This window comes from Salmo salar, unplaced genomic scaffold (genome assembly GCF_965601325.2).
Source record: "Salmo salar unplaced genomic scaffold, fSalSal1 ptg000229l, whole genome shotgun sequence".
Classification (NCBI taxonomy): domain Eukaryota; kingdom Metazoa; phylum Chordata; class Actinopteri; order Salmoniformes; family Salmonidae; genus Salmo; species Salmo salar.
In genome coordinates, this window is record NW_027675335.1 from 1,169,040 (window position 1) to 1,183,609 (window position 14,570).

The 14,570-nt window shown below is 47.7% G+C and overlaps 1 protein-coding gene across 1 annotated transcript in view; it reads right to left on the bottom strand.

Annotated features, from left to right (window-relative positions):
- The window catches only part of LOC106594530 (ADP-ribosylation factor-like protein 6), a 290,187-nt gene that overhangs the window by 129,301 nt on the left and 146,316 nt on the right, over positions 1 to 14,570 (bottom strand). The gene's annotated exons all lie outside the window — the stretch shown is intronic.

Below are 14,570 nucleotides of genomic sequence, written 5' to 3' on the forward strand. Positions count from 1 at the left end.
GTGTATAATGAGGATGATTCAACTGGGTGGTTGAGGAGTGTATAATGAGGATGATTCACCTGGGTGGTTGAGGAGTGTATAATGAGGAGAATGATTCACCTGGGTGGTTGAGGAGTGTATAATGTGTTGGATGATTCACCTGGGTGGTTGAGGAGTGTATAATGAGGAGGATGATTCACCTGCGTGGATGAGGAGTGTATAATGTGTTGGATGATTCACCTGGGGGGTTGAGGAGTGTATAATGAGGGGGATGATTCACCTGGGTGGTTGAGGAGTGTATAATGAGGGGGATGATTCACCTGGGTGGTTGAGGAGTGTATAATGAGGGGGATGATTCACCTGGGTGGTTGAGGAGTGTCTAATGAGGGGGATGATTCACCTGGGTGGTTGAAGAGTGTATAATGAGGATGATTCACCTGGGTGGGTTAGGAGCGTATAATGAGGATGATTCACCTGGGTGGTTGAGGAGCGTATAACGAGGAGGATGATTCACCTGGGTGGTTGAGGAGCGTATAACGAGGAGGATGATTCACCTGGGTGGTTGAGGAGCGTATAATGAGGATGATTCACCTGGGTGGTTGAAGAGTGTATAATTAGGATGATTCACCTGGGTGGTTGAGGAGCGTATAATGAGGATGATTCACCTGGGTGGTTGAGGAGCGTATAACGAGGAGGATGATTCACCTGGGTGGTTGAGGAGCGTATAACGAGGAGGATGATTCACCTGGGTGGTTGAGGAGCGTATAATGAGGAGGATGATTCACCTGGGTGGTTGAGGAGCGTATAACGAGGAGGATGATTCACCTGGATGGTTGAGGAGTGTATAATGTGTTGGATGATTCACCTGGGTGGTTGAGGAGCGTATAATGAGGAGGATGATTCACCTGGGTGGTTGAGGAGCGTATAACGAGGAGGATGATTCACCTGGGTGGTTGAGGAGCGTATAATGTGTTGGATGATTCACCTGGGTGGTTGAGGAGCGTATAATGAGGATGATTCACCTGGGTGGTTGAGGAGTGTATAATGAGGGGGATGATTCACCTGGGTGGTTGAGGAGTGTATAATGAGGGGGATGATTCACCTGGGTGGTTGAAGAGTGTATAATGAGGATGATTCACCTGGGTGGTTGAGGAGCGTATAATGAGGATGATTCACCTGGGTGGTTGAGGAGCGTATAACGAGGAGGATGATTCACCTGGGTGGTTGAGGAGTGTATAATGTGTTGGATGATTCACCTGGGTGGTTGAGGAGTGTATAATGAGGAGGATGATTCACCTGGGTGGTTGAGGAGTGTATAATGAGGATGATTCACCTGGGTGGTTGAGGATTGTATAATGAGGATGATTCACCTGGGTGGTTGAGGAGTGTATAATGAGGATGATTCACCTGGGTGGATGAGGAGTGTATAATGTGTTGGATGATTCACCTGTGTGGTTGAGGAGTGTATAATCAGGTGGATGATTCACCTGGGTGGTTGAGGAGTTTATAATGTGTTGGATGATTCACCTGGGTGGTTGAGGAGCGTATAACGAGGAGGATGATTCACCTGGGTGGTTGAGGAGTGTATAATGTGTTGGATGATTCACCTGGGTGGTTGAGGAGTGTATAATGAGGAGGATGATTCACCTGGGTGGTTGAGGAGTGTATAATGAGGATGATTCACCTGGGTGGTTGAGGAGTGTATAATGTGTTGGATGATTCACCTGGGTGGTTGAGGAGCGTATAATGAGGAGGATGATTCACCTGGGTGGTTGAGGAGCGTATAACGAGGAGGATGATTCACCTGGGTGGATTAGGAGTGTATAATGTGTTGGATAATTCACCTGGGTGGTTGAGGAGCGTATAATGAGGAGGATGATTCACCTGGGTGGTTGAGGAGCGTATAACGAGGAGGATGATTCACCTGGGTGGTTGAGGAGTGTATAATGTGTTGGATGATTCACCTGGGTGGTTGAGGAGTGTATAATGAGGAGGATGATTCACCTGGGTGGTTGAGGAGTGTATAATGAGGATGATTCACCTGGGTGGTTGAGGAGTGTATAATGAGGATGATTCACCTGGGTGGTTGAGGAGTGTATAATGAGGAGAATGATTCACCTGGGTGGTTGAGGAGTGTATAATGTGTTGGATGATTCACCTGGGTGGTTGAGGAGTGTATAATGAGGAGGATGATTCACCTGCGTGGATGAGGAGTGTATAATGTGTTGGATGATTCACCTGGGGGGTTGAGGAGTGTATAATGAGGGGGATGATTCACCTGGGTGGTTGAGGAGTGTATAATGAGGGGGATGATTCACCTGGGTGGTTGAGGAGTGTATAATGAGGGGGATGATTCACCTGGGTGGTTGAGGAGTGTCTAATGAGGGGGATGATTCACCTGGGTGGTTGAAGAGTGTATAATGAGGATGATTCACCTGGGTGGTTGAGGAGCGTATAATGAGGATGATTCACCTGGGTGGTTGAGGAGCGTATAACGAGGAGGATGATTCACCTGGGTGGTTGAGGAGCGTATAACGAGGAGGATGATTCACCTGGGTGGTTGAGGAGTGTATAATGAGGAGGATGATTCACCTGGGTGGATGAGGAGTGTATAATGTGTTGGATGATTCACCTGGGTGGTTGAGGAGCGTATAATGAGGATGTTTCACCTGGGTGGTTGAGGAGTGTATAATGAGGGGGATGATTCACCTGGGTGGTTGAGGAGTGTATAATGAGGGGGATGATTCACCTGGGTGGTTGAAGAGTGTATAATGAGGATGATTCACCTGGGTGGTTGAGGAGCGTATAATGAGGAGGATGATTCACCTGGGTGGTTGAGGAGCGTATAACGAGGAGGATGATTCACCTGGGTGGTTGAGGAGTGTATAATGTGTTGGATGATTCACCTGGGTGGTTGAGGAGCGTATAATGAGGAGGATGATTCACCTGGGTGGTTGAGGAGCGTATAACGAGGAGGATGATTCACCTGGGTGGTTGAGGAGTGTATAATGTGTTGGATGATTCACCTGGGTGGTTGAGGAGCGTATAATGAGGATGATTCACCTGGGTGGTTGAGGAGTGTATAATGAGGGGGATGATTCACCTGGGTGGTTGAGGAGTGTATAATGAGGGGGATGATTCACCTGGGTGGTTGAAGAGTGTATAATGAGGATGATTCACCTGGGTGGTTGAGGAGCGTATAATGAGGATGATTCACCTGGGTGGTTGAGGAGCGTATAACGAGGAGGATGATTCACCTGGGTGGTTGAGGAGTGTATAATGTGTTGGATGATTCACCTGGGTGGTTGAGGAGTGTATAATGAGGAGGATGATTCACCTGGGTGGTTGAGGAGTGTATAATGAGGATGATTCACCTGGGTGGTTGAGGAGTGTATAATGAGGATGATTCACCTGGGTGGTTGAGGAGTGTATAATGAGGATGATTCACCTGGGTGGATGAGGAGTGTATAATGTGTTGGATGATTCACCTGTGTGGTTGAGGAGTGTATAATGAGGTGGATGATTCACCTGGGTGGTTGAGGAGTTTATAATGTGTTGGATGATTCACCTGGGTGGTTGAGGAGTGTATAATGAGGAGGATGATTCACCTGGGTGGATGAGGAGTGTATAATGTGTTGGATGATTCACCTGGGTGGTTGAGGAGCGTATAATGAGGATGTTTCACCTGGGTGGTTGAGGAGTGTATAATGAGGGGGATGATTCACCTGGGTGGTTGAGGAGTGTATAATGAGGGGGATGATTCACCTGGGTGGTTGAAGAGTGTATAATGAGGATGATTCACCTGGGTGGTTGAGGAGCGTATAATGAGGATGATTCACCTGGGTGGTTGAGGAGCGTATAACGAGGAGGATGATTCACCTGGGTGGTTGAGGAGCGTATAACGAGGAGGATGATTCACCTGGGTGGTTGAGGAGAGTATAATGAGGGGGATGTTTCCCCTGGGTGGTTGAGGAGTGTATAATGAGGAGGATGATTCCCCTGGGTGGTTGAGGAGTGTATAATGTGTTGGATGATTCACCTGGGTGGTTGAGGAGTGTATAATGAGGAGGATGATTCACCTGGGTGGTTGAGGAGTGTATAATGAGGATGATTCACCTGGGTGGTTGAGGAGTGTATAATGAGGATGATTCACCTGGGTGGTTGAGGAGTGTATAATGAGGATGATTCACCTGGGTGGTTGAGGAGTGTATAATGAGGAGGATGATTCACCTGGGTGGTTGAGGAGTGTATAATGTGTTGGATGATTCACCTGGGTGGTTGAGGAGTGTATAATGAGGAGGATGATTCACCTGCGTGGATGAGGAGTGTATAATGTGTTGGATGATTCACCTGGGGGGTTGAGGAGTGTATAATGAGGGGGATGATTCACCTGGGTGGTTGAGGAGTGTATAATGAGGGGGATGATTCACCTGGGTGGTTGAGGAGTGTATAATGAGGGGGATGATTCACCTGGGTGGTTGAGGAGTGTATAATGAGGGGGATGATTCACCTGGGTGGTTGAAGAGTGTATAATGAGGATGATTCACCTGGGTGGTTGAGGAGCGTATAATGAGGATGATTCACCTGGGTGGTTGAGGAGCGTATAACGAGGAGGATGATTCACCTGGGTGGTTGAGGAGCGTATAACGAGGAGGATGATTCACCTGGGTGGTTGAGGAGTGTATAATGTGTTGGATGATTCACCTGGGTGGTTGAGGAACGTATAATGAGGAGGATGATTCACCTGGGTGGTTGAGGAGCGTATAACGAGGAGGATGATTCACCTGGGTGGTTGAGGAGTGTATAATGTGTTGGATGATTCACCTGGGTGGTTGAGGAGTGTATAATGAGGAGGATGATTCACCTGGGTGGTTGAGGAGTGTATAATGAGGATGATTCACCTGGGTGGTTGAGGAGTGTATAATGTGTTGGATGATTCACCTGGGTGGTTGAGGAGCGTATAATGAGGAGGATGATTCACCTGGGTGGTTGAGGAGCGTATAACGAGGAGGATGATTCACCTGGGTGGATTAGGAGTGTATAATGTGTTGGATAATTCACCTGGGTGGTTGAGGAGCGTATAATGAGGAGGATGATTCACCTGGGTGGTTGAGGAGCGTATAACGAGGAGGATGATTCACCTGGGTGGTTGAGGAGTGTATAATGTGTTGGATGATTCACCTGGGTGGTTGAGGAGTGTATAATGAGGAGGATGATTCACCTGGGTGGTTGAGGAGTGTATAATGAGGATGATTCACCTGGGTGGTTGAGGAGTGTATAATGAGGATGATTCACCTGGGTGGTTGAGGAGTGTATAATGAGGAGAATGATTCACCTGGGTGGTTGAGGAGTGTATAATGTGTTGGATGATTCACCTGGGTGGTTGAGGAGTGTATAATGAGGAGGATGATTCACCTGCGTGGATGAGGAGTGTATAATGTGTTGGATGATTCACCTGGGTGGTTGAGGAGCGTATAATGAGGATGTTTCACCTGGGTGGTTGAGGAGTGTATAATGAGGGGGATGATTCACCTGGGTGGTTGAGGAGTGTATAATGAGGGGGATGATTCACCTGGGTGGTTGAAGAGTGTATAATGAGGATGATTCACCTGGGTGGTTGAGGAGCGTATAATGAGGATGATTCACCTGGGTGGTTGAGGAGCGTATAACGAGGAGGATGATTCACCTGGGTGGTTGAGGAGCGTATAACGAGGAGGATGATTCACCTGGGTGGTTGAGGAGAGTATAATGAGGGGGATGTTTCCCCTGGGTGGTTGAGGAGTGTATAATGAGGAGGATGATTCCCCTGGGTGGTTGAGGAGTGTATAATGTGTTGGATGATTCACCTGGGTGGTTGAGGAGTGTATAATGAGGAGGATGATTCACCTGGGTGGTTGAGGAGTGTATAATGAGGATGATTCACCTGGGTGGTTGAGGAGTGTATAATGAGGATGATTCACCTGGGTGGTTGAGGAGTGTATAATGAGGATGATTCACCTGGGTGGTTGAGGAGTGTATAATGAGGAGGATGATTCACCTGGGTGGTTGAGGAGTGTATAATGTGTTGGATGATTCACCTGGGTGGTTGAGGAGTGTATAATGAGGAGGATGATTCACCTGCGTGGATGAGGAGTGTATAATGTGTTGGATGATTCACCTGGGGGGTTGAGGAGTGTATAATGAGGGGGATGATTCACCTGGGTGGTTGAGGAGTGTATAATGAGGGGGATGATTCACCTGGGTGGTTGAGGAGTGTATAATGAGGGGGATGATTCACCTGGGTTGTTGAGGAGTGTATAATGAGGGGGATGATTCACCTGGGTGGTTGAAGAGTGTATAATGAGGATGATTCACCTGGGTGGTTGAGGAGCGTATAATGAGGATGATTCACCTGGGTGGTTGAGGAGCGTATAACGAGGAGGATGATTCACCTGGGTGGTTGAGGAGCGTATAACGAGGAGGATGATTCACCTGGGTGGTTGAGGAGTGTATAATGTGTTGGATGATTCACCTGGGTGGTTGAGGAACGTATAATGAGGAGGATGATTCACCTGGGTGGTTGAGGAGCGTATAACGAGGAGGATGATTCACCTGGGTGGTTGAGGAGCGTATAATGAGGATGATTCACCTGGGTGGTTGAGGAGCGTATAACGAGGAGGATGATTCACCTGGGTGGTTGAGGAGCGTATAACGAGGAGGATGATTCACCTGGGTGGTTGAGGAGAGTATAATGAGGGGGATGTTTCCCCTGGGTGGTTGAGGAGTGTATAATGAGGAGGATGATTCCCCTGGGTGGTTGAGGAGTGTATAATGTGTTGGATGATTCACCTGGGTGGTTGAGGAGTGTATAATGAGGAGGATGATTCACCTGGGTGGTTGAGGAGTGTATAATGAGGATGATTCACCTGGGTGGTTGAGGAGTGTATAATGAGGATGATTCACCTGGGTGGTTGAGGAGTGTATAATGAGGATGATTCACCTGGGTGGTTGAGGAGTGTATAATGAGGAGGATGATTCACCTGGGTGGTTGAGGAGTGTATAATGTGTTGGATGATTCACCTGGGTGGTTGAGGAGTGTATAATGAGGAGGATGATTCACCTGCGTGGATGAGGAGTGTATAATGTGTTGGATGATTCACCTGGGGGGTTGAGGAGTGTATAATGAGGGGGATGATTCATCTGGGTGGTTGAGGAGTGTATAATGAGGGGGATGATTCACCTGGGTGGTTGAGGAGTGTATAATGAGGGGGATGATTCACCTGGGTTGTTGAGGAGTGTATAATGAGGGGGATGATTCACCTGGGTGGTTGAAGAGTGTATAATGAGGATGATTCACCTGGGTGGTTGAGGAGCGTATAATGAGGATGATTCACCTGGGTGGTTGAGGAGCGTATAACGAGGAGGATGATTCACCTGGGTGGTTGAGGAGCGTATAACGAGGAGGATGATTCACCTGGGTGGTTGAGGAGTGTATAATGTGTTGGATGATTCACCTGGGTGGTTGAGGAACGTATAATGAGGAGGATGATTCACCTGGGTGGTTGAGGAGCGTATAACGAGGAGGATGATTCACCTGGGTGGTTGAGGAGTGTATAATGTGTTGGATGATTCACCTGGGTGGTTGAGGAGTGTATAATGAGGAGGATGATTCACCTGGGTGGTTGAGGAGTGTATAATGAGGATGATTCACCTGGGTGGTTGAGGAGTGTATAATGTGTTGGATGATTCACCTGGGTGGTTGAGGAGCGTATAATGAGGAGGATGATTCACCTGGGTGGTTGAGGAGCGTATAACGAGGAGGATGATTCACCTGGGTGGATTAGGAGTGTATAATGTGTTGGATAATTCACCTGGGTGGTTGAGGAGCGTATAATGAGGAGGATGATTCACCTGGGTGGTTGAGGAGCGTATAACGAGGAGGATGATTCACCTGGGTGGTTGAGGAGTGTATAATGTGTTGGATGATTCACCTGGGTGGTTGAGGAGTGTATAATGAGGAGGATGATTCACCTGGGTGGTTGAGGAGTGTATAATGAGGATGATTCACCTGGGTGGTTGAGGAGTGTATAATGAGGATGATTCACCTGGGTGGTTGAGGAGTGTATAATGAGGAGAATGATTCACCTGGGTGGTTGAGGAGTGTATAATGTGTTGGATGATTCACCTGGGTGGTTGAGGAGTGTATAATGAGGAGGATGATTCACCTGCGTGGATGAGGAGTGTATAATGTGTTGGATGATTCACCTGGGGGGTTGAGGAGTGTATAATGAGGGGGATGATTCACCTGGGTGGTTGAGGAGTGTATAATGAGGGGGATGATTCACCTGGGTGGTTGAGGAGTGTATAATGAGGGGGATGATTCACCTGGGTGGTTGAGGAGTGTCTAATGAGGGGGATGATTCACCTGGGTGGTTGAAGAGTGTATAATGAGGATGATTCACCTGGGTGGTTGAGGAGCGTATAATGAGGATGATTCACCTGGGTGGTTGAGGAGCGTATAACGAGGAGGATGATTCACCTGGGTGGTTGAGGAGCGTATAACGAGGAGGATGATTCACCTGGGTGGTTGAGGAGTGTATAATGTGTTGGATGATTCACCTGGGTGGTTGAGGAACGTATAATGAGGAGGATGATTCACCTGGGTGGTTGAGGAGCGTATAACGAGGAGGATGATTCACCTGGGTGGTTGAGGAGTGTATAATGTGTTGGATGATTCACCTGGGTGGTTGAGGAGTGTATAATGAGGAGGATGATTCACCTGGGTGGTTGAGGAGTGTATAATGAGGATGATTCACCTGGGTGGTTGAGGAGTGTATAATGAGGATGATTCACCTGGGTGGTTGAGGAGTGTATAATGAGGAGGATGATTCACCTGGGTGGATGAGGAGTGTATAATGTGTTGGATGATTCACCTGGGTGGTTGAGGAGTGTATAATGAGGAGGGTGTTTCACCTGGGTGGTTGAGGAGTTTATAATGTGTTGGATGATTCACCTGGGTGGTTGAGGAGTGTATAATGAGGAGGGTGATTCACCTGGGTGGTTGAGGAGTTTATAATGTGTTGGATGATTCACCTGGGTGGTTGAGGAGTGTATAATGTGTTGGATGATTCACCTGGGTGGTTGAGGAGCGTAAAACGAGGAGGATGATTCACCTGGGTGGTTGAGGAGCGTATAACGAGGAGGATGATTCACCTGGGTGGTTGAGGAGTGTATAATGTGTTGGATGATTCACCTGGTTGGTTGAGGAGTGTATAATGAGGAGGATGATTCACCTGGGTGGTTGAGGAGTGTATAATGAGGATGATTCACCTGGGTGGTTGAGGAGTGTATAATGAGGATGATTTACCTGGGTGGATGAGGAGTGTATAATGTGTTGGATGATTCACCTGGGTGGTTGAGGAGTGTATAATGAGGAGGATGATTCACCTGGGTGGTTGAGGAGTTTATAATGTGTTGGATGATTCACCTGGGTGGTTGAGGAGTGTATAATGAGGAGGATGATTCACCTGGGTGGATGAGGAGTGTATAATGTGTTGGATGATTCACCTGGGTGGTTGAGGAGCGTATAATGAGGATGTTTCACCTGGGTGGTTGAGGAGTGTATAATGAGGGGGATGATTCACCTGGGTGGTTGAGGAGTGTATAATGAGGGGGATGATTCACCTGGGTGGTTGAAGAGTGTATAATGAGGATGATTCACCTGGGTGGTTGAGGAGCGTATAATGAGGATGATTCACCTGGGTGGTTGAGGAGCGTATAACGAGGAGGATGATTCACCTGGGTGGTTGAGGAGCGTATAACGAGGAGGATGATTCACCTGGGTGGTTGAGGAGAGTATAATGAGGGGGATGTTTCCCCTGGGTGGTTGAGGAGTGTATAATGAGGAGGATGATTCCCCTGGGTGGTTGAGGAGTGTATAATGTGTTGGATGATTCACCTGGGTGGTTGAGGAGTGTATAATGAGGAGGATGATTCACCTGGGTGGTTGAAGAGCGTATAATATATTGGATGATTCACCTGAGTGGTTGAGGAGCGTATAATGTGCTGGATGATTCACCTTGGAGGTTGAGGAGTGTATAATGTGTTGGATGATTCACCTGGGTGGTTGAGGGGTGTATAATGAGGAGGATGATTCACCTGGGTGGTTGAGGAGTGTATAATGTGTTGGATGATTCACCTGGGTGGTTGAGGAGTGTATAATGAGGAGGATGAATCACCAGGGTGGTTGAGGAGCGTATAATGAGGAGGATGATTCACCTGGGTGGTTGAGGAGTGTATAATGTGTTGGATGATTCGCCTGGGTGGTTGAGGAGTGTATAATGAGGAGGATGATTCGCCTGGGTGGTTGAGGAGTGTATAATGAGGAGGATGATTCACCTGGGTGGTTGAGGAGAGTATAATAAGGGGGATGATTCACCTGGGTGGTTGAGGAGTGTATAATAAGGATGATTCACCTGGGTGGTTGAGGAGAGTATAATGAGGATGATTCACCTGGGTGGTTGAGGAGCGTATAACGAGGAGGATGATTCACCTGGGTGGTTGAGGAGCGTATAACGAGGAGGATGATTCACCTGGGTGGTTGAGGAGTGTATAATGAGGAGGATGATTCACCTGGGTGGTTGAGGAGAGTATAATAAGGGGGATGATTCACCTGGGTGGTTGAGGATTGTATAATAAGGGGGATGATTCACCTGGGTGGTTGAAGAGTGTATAATGAGGATGATTCACCTGGGTGGTTGAGGAGCGTATAATGAGGATGATTCACCTGGGTGGTTGAGGAGCGTATAACGAGGAGGATGATTCACCTGGGTGGTTGAGGAGTGTATAATGTGTTGGATGATTCACCTGGGTGGTTGAGGAGCGTATAATGAGGAGGATGATTCACCTGGGTGGTTGAGGAGCGTATAACGAGGAGGATGATTCACCTGGGTGGTTGAGGAGTGTATAATGTGTTGGATGATTCACCTGGGTGGTTGAGGAGTGTATAATGAGCAGGATGATTCACCTGGGTGGTTGAGGAGTGTATAATGAGGATGATTCACCTGGGTGGTTGAGGAGTGTATAATGTGTTGGATGACTCACCTGGGTGGTTGAGGAGTGTATAATGAGGATGATTCACCTGGGTGATTGAGGAGTGTATAATGAGGATGATTCACCTGGGTGGATGAGGAGTGTATAACGAGGAGGATGATTCACCTGGGTGGTTGAGGAGCGTATAACGAGGAGGATGATTCACCTGGGTGGTTGAGGAGTGTATAATGTGTTGGATGATTCACCTGGTTGGTTGAGGAGTGTATAATGAGGAGGATGATTCACCTGGGTGGTTGAGGAGTGTATAATGAGGATGATTCACCTGGGTGGTTGAGGAGTGTATAATGAGGATGATTCACCTGGGTGGATGAGGAGTGTATAATGTGTTGGATGATTCACCTGGGTGGTTGAGGAGTGTATAATGAGGAGGATGATTCACCTGGGTGGTTGAGGAGTTTATAATGTGTTGGATGATTCACCTGGGTGGTTGAGGAGTGTATAATGAGGAGGATGATTCACCTGGGTGGATGAGGAGTGTATAATGTGTTGGATGATTCACCTGGGTGGTTGAGGAGCGTATAATGAGGATGTTTCACCTGGGTGGTTGAGGAGTGTATAATGAGGGGGATGATTCACCTGGGTGGTTGAGGAGTGTATAATGAGGGGGATGATTCACCTGGGTGGTTGAAGAGTGTATAATGAGGATGATTCACCTGGGTGGTTGAGGAGCGTATAATGAGGATGATTCACCTGGGTGGTTGAGGAGCGTATAACGAGGAGGATGATTCACCTGGGTGGTTGAGGAGCGTATAACGAGGAGGATGATTCACCTGGGTGGTTGAGGAGAGTATAATGAGGGGGATGTTTCCCCTGGGTGGTTGAGGAGTGTATAATGAGGAGGATGATTCCCCTGGGTGGTTGAGGAGTGTATAATGTGTTGGATGATTCACCTGGGTGGTTGAGGAGTGTATAATGAGGAGGATGATTCACCTGGGTGGTTGAAGAGCGTATAATATATTGGATGATTCACCTGAGTGGTTGAGGAGCGTATAATGTGCTGGATGATTCACCTTGGAGGTTGAGGAGTGTATAATGTGTTGGATGATTCACCTGGGTGGTTGAGGGGTGTATAATGAGGAGGATGATTCACCTGGGTGGTTGAGGAGTGTATAATGTGTTGGATGATTCACCTGGGTGGTTGAGGAGTGTATAATGAGGAGGATGAATCACCAGGGTGGTTGAGGAGCGTATAATGAGGAGGATGATTCACCTGGGTGGTTGAGGAGTGTATAATGTGTTGGATGATTCGCCTGGGTGGTTGAGGAGTGTATAATGAGGAGGATGATTCGCCTGGGTGGTTGAGGAGTGTATAATGAGGAGGATGATTCACCTGGGTGGTTGAGGAGAGTATAATAAGGGGGATGATTCACCTGGGTGGTTGAGGAGTGTATAATAAGGATGATTCACCTGGGTGGTTGAGGAGAGTATAATGAGGATGATTCACCTGGGTGGTTGAGGAGCGTATAACGAGGAGGATGATTCACCTGGGTGGTTGAGGAGCGTATAACGAGGAGGATGATTCACCTGGGTGGTTGAGGAGTGTATAATGAGGAGGATGATTCACCTGGGTGGTTGAGGAGAGTATAATAAGGGGGATGATTCACCTGGGTGGTTGAGGATTGTATAATAAGGGGGATGATTCACCTGGGTGGTTGAAGAGTGTATAATGAGGATGATTCACCTGGGTGGTTGAGGAGCGTATAATGAGGATGATTCACCTGGGTGGTTGAGGAGCGTATAACGAGGAGGATGATTCACCTGGGTGGTTGAGGAGTGTATAATGTGTTGGATGATTCACCTGGGTGGTTGAGGAGCGTATAATGAGGAGGATGATTCACCTGGGTGGTTGAGGAGCGTATAACGAGGAGGATGATTCACCTGGGTGGTTGAGGAGTGTATAATGTGTTGGATGATTCACCTGGGTGGTTGAGGAGTGTATAATGAGCAGGATGATTCACCTGGGTGGTTGAGGAGTGTATAATGAGGATGATTCACCTGGGTGGTTGAGGAGTGTATAATGTGTTGGATGACTCACCTGGGTGGTTGAGGAGTGTATAATGAGGATGATTCACCTGGGTGATTGAGGAGTGTATAATGAGGATGATTCACCTGGGTGGATGAGGAGTGTATAATGTGTTGGATGATTCACCTGGGTGGTTGAGGAGTGTATAATGAGGAGGATGATTCACCTGGGTGGTTGAGGAGTGTATAATGTGTTGGATGATTCACCTGGGTGGTTGAGGAGCGTATAATGAGGAGGATGATTCACCTGGGTGGTTGAGGAGCGTATAACGAGGAGGATGATTCACCTGGGTGGTTGAGGAGTGTATAATGTGTTGGATGATTCACCTGGGTGGTTGAGGAGTGTATAATGAGCAGGATGATTCACCTGGGTGGTTGAGGAGTGTATAATGAGGATGATTCACCTGGATGGTTGAGGAGTGTATAATGTGTTGGATGACTCACCTGGGTGGTTGAGGAGTGTATAATGAGGATGATTCACCTGGGTGATTGAGGAGTGTATAATGAGGATGATTCACCTGGGTGGATGAGGAGTGTATAATGTGTTGGATGATTCACCTGGGTGGTTGAGGAGTGTATAATGAGGAGGATGATTCACCTGGGTGGTTGAGGAGTGTATAATGAGGAGGGTGATTCACCTGGGTGGTTGAGGAGTTTATAATGTGTTGGATGATTCACCTGGGTGGTTGAGGAGTGTATAATGTGTTGGATGATTCACCTGGGTGGTTGAGGAGCGTATAATGAGGAGGATGATTAACCTGCGTGGTTGAGGAGCGTATAACGAGGAGGATGATTCACCTGGGTGGTTGAGGAGTGTATAATGTGTTGGGTGATTCACCTGGGTGGTTGAGGAGTGTATAATGAGGAGGATGATTCACCTGGGTGGTTGAGGAGCGTATAATGAGGAGGATGATTCACCTGGGTGGTTGAGGAGTGTATAATGAGGAGGATGATTCACCTGGGTGGTTGAGGAGTGTATAATGTGTTGGATGATTCACCTGGGTGGTTGAGGAGCGTATAATGAGGAGGATGATTCACCTGGGTGGTTGAGGAGCGTATAATGAGGAGGATGATTCACCTGGGTGGTTGAGGAGCGTATAATGTGTTGGATGATTCACCTGGGTGGTTGAGGAGCGTATAATGTGGATGATTCACCTGGGTGGTTAAGGAGTGTATAATGTGTTGGATGATTCACCTGGGTGGTTGAGGAGTGTATAATGTGTTGGATGATTCACCTGGGTGGTTGAGGAGTGTATAATGTGTTGGCTGATTCACCTGGATGGTTGAGGAGTGTATAATGAGGATGATTCACCTGGGTGGTTGAGGAGTGTATAATGAGGAGGATGATTCACCTGGGTGGTTGAGGAGTGTATAATGAGGAGGATGATTCCCCTGGGTGGTTGAGGAGTGTATAATGAGGAGGATGATTCCCCTGGGTGGTTGAGGAGTGTATAATGAGGAGGATGATTCCCCTGGGT